General features: G+C 45.5%; 1 pseudogene; it reads right to left on the minus strand.

The window, feature by feature from the left end:
• Nucleotides 1–1171: 1171 nt before the first annotated feature.
• On the minus strand, nucleotides 1172–2510 carry LOC129518036 (F-box/WD repeat-containing protein 2-like; annotated as a pseudogene).
• Nucleotides 2511–3016: the final 506 nt, after the last annotated feature.

The raw sequence follows: 3016 nt of genomic DNA on the forward strand, positions 1-3016 counted from the left end.
TCCTAAAGTTAGGAGTCTCTAATGGTTTGTCTTAAAACACAGCAAACGTCTTTCTTCCAGTGGATCGTCTTTCCTCCTTTATCGTATATTAGTTGACCATAAAGTTCAGGGTCCACTTCTGGGTTCTCTATTCTGTTCCATTGATCTATGTGTCTGTTTTTGTGCCAGTACCACACTGTCTTGATGAACACAGCTTTGTAGTACAACCTGAAATCTGGCATTGTGATGCCCCCAGATACGGTTTTCTTTTTTAAAATTCCCCTGGCTGTTTGGGGTTTTTTCTGATTCCACACAAATCTTAAAATAATTTGTTCTAAGTCTCTGAAGAAAGTCCATGGTATTTTGATAGGGATTGCATTATACGTGTAAATTGCCCTGGGTAACATTGACATTTTCACAATATTAATTCTGCCAATCCATGAGCATGGAATATTTTTCCATCTCTTTGTGTCTTCCTCAATTTCTTTCAGAAGTGTTCTATAGTTTTTAGGGTATTTTTTGAGAACCATTTGAATGGTAAATGGTTCTCTAACCTTTTATTTTCAGGTTGTAGGTGTCCTTCTGTCTAAAATGAGTCTCTTGTAGACAGCAAATAGATGGGTCCTGCTTTTTTATCCAGTCTGAAACCCTGCGCCTTTTGATGGGGCCATTGAGAGAGAGGTAGAGACACAGGCAGAGGGAGAAGCAGGCTCCACGCACCAGGAGCCCGACATGGGATTCGATCCCGGGTCTCCAGGATCGCGCCCCGGGCCAAAGACAGGCGCCAAACCGCTGCGCCACCCAGGGATCCCTAAAAAAAATTTTTTTAAGATGGGTATGTTTTACAGGCAACCAATGAGCAGATTAATGAACCATATAACTCTCTTTACTTTAAACTAAAATTTGAGAAATATGACCCAAAATGCATCCTTCTATCCTGAACAACATAACTAAGTACAAATGAAGTCAATGGTGTACCCCATTAGCGTCCTAGGCTGTATACCAATAAAACAAGCCCTCCCTGGCCCTGAGCCCCTGCCCTGGGGCAAATGCAAGTAAATGATTGTGCATTGTGTGATGATACTGTTAGGTGAGAACTTTGGTTCATGCAGTTGACTAACTGCCATCAAGGGGGCACTGAAAACCCACACCCTCAGCACCTAAGTCAGTCAGCGATGGTAAGCTTGTGGCATCAATCATGCCCCTTCCACAACACCAGGTAATGGTGTGGTCAGGCATGCTGGTGGCAAAGACCAAGCCCATATCATTGTGCCCATCCAATCCATCGAGCCAGGATGCTTCACCCGCAGGAAGCTTGAGCCTATCCTTGATTTCTGCTACTCTGGCAGAGGCCAGCAGAGAATCGGGCTCTCTGTTTGCAAGTCCACGATATACAGGGAATGGTTGTCAAACAGCAGGGCAAAGATATCTCTAAAGCCAAGCAAGGCCAAGTTTGCTATCTCAGGAGTCTTGATGACCCTGCGAATATCACAACTGGCAAAGCCTCATGGGTAGAGATGCAGTGCCAAACTACAATGTATCTGCCATCAAACTGAAATCCTGGCTGCAGGCAGATACTTCTGTCCTCAGAGACAGACAACATCTTTAAGCACTTACAATTGATTTCTCTCCCAGTTGGCCAAATCTTGATCTCATATTTGTCCACACGTGGGGGGGATGTAGTCTCCAGGGCTGTGCAAAAAAGACTTCGCACTTTTGCAAAACCACCTTGGTGACCCATTCCATGCGCCATTGAGTGTGTTCAGGCTTGTCCCAGGAGACAAAGCTCTTATTTCCACAGTGAAATCTTCAGATCCATTCACCAAGGTATCTAGTTCATCATTGTAGTCAATGTTAAATACCGCCTCTGTGTGCCCCAGAAGTGCTAGGTGCTGGCTCCAGAACTCCGTTCCCAACAGGCCACAGTGTTGTCAAAGGAGTCTGTCACAAGCTTCTGCTCATCATACCTCACTGCTGCACCACTGTGGGTCTGAATGCCATAAATGCACTCCCCTGTGCTCACATACCACAGTTTTGCAGACAAGTCATCTGACCGTGTGCAGAGAAATGCATCTTTGTAGTAGAGCACATATGTTCTGGTACTGTGTCCAATTAATGATGAGGTCTCAAAGGCTTCAAGGTCCTCCAGTTGCCTCTTTCTCAAATAGGCCTTCAAAGCTTCTACCAGTGCAAGGCATCCTGAACAGAATCATCTATGTACCAGCTCAAATTTTTACACGTGGTTTGCGACACCTCTGTATGGGCACTTATCACCTTCTTCCACTGTTTAGACATGAGGCAGCATGTGAGTCAAGCCCAAGGATCGAGCCATTTTAACAAATAAAAATGGAGCTCCCGGGGGAGGAGTTTGAAAAAGTCTCCAGGTTATTGGAGAGATGCCTGAGCTGGACTGCCCCACTCAGACTAATCAGGTGATCCAGAGTTTCATTTTTCTGCCAGTCCCTCAGAGAAAGACATGTAACAGAAATGTTACCAAGCCATGCCTCCAAGTCCCTTCTCTCCATGAAGTTATGGAAAATTGACCTGAGCAAGTGCCCCAAGGGCCAGGGACCTCGTGCCAGGCTCACACCAAGTAGGTGAGTTGGGCTGCCAGAGCCTCCAGTAGCAGGTCCGCTGGGCATCCCTGGCACCTGCAGGTAGTAAAAGAAAGACAAAGGACTCTGGCACCAGTGGCAGCATTTTTAACTTCCACCAGCAATGTGCAAGAGTTCTTAATAAAGAATTGTAGAGGCACCTGGGTGGCTCAGTTGGTTAAATGTCTGCCTTCGATTCAGGTCATGATCTTGGGGTCCTGAGATGGAGTTCTGAGTTGGGCTCCCTGCTCAGTGGGAAGTCTGCTTCTCCCTCTAACCTCTGCCCCTCCCCCTGTTTGTGCTCTCTTTTCCTCTCAAATAAATGAATAAAGCCTTTAAAAAAAAGAATATTTATATTTTGGCTAAAATGTTCTTTTAAAGATATATGTATATATATGTATATATTCCATCCCCCCATCCACCTCCCCTATGGTGGCCATCAG

The sequence above is a fragment of the Nyctereutes procyonoides genome, unplaced genomic scaffold (assembly GCF_905146905.1).
Source record: "Nyctereutes procyonoides isolate TBG_1078 unplaced genomic scaffold, NYPRO_anot_genome, whole genome shotgun sequence".
Classification (NCBI taxonomy): Eukaryota; Metazoa; Chordata; class Mammalia; order Carnivora; family Canidae; genus Nyctereutes; species Nyctereutes procyonoides.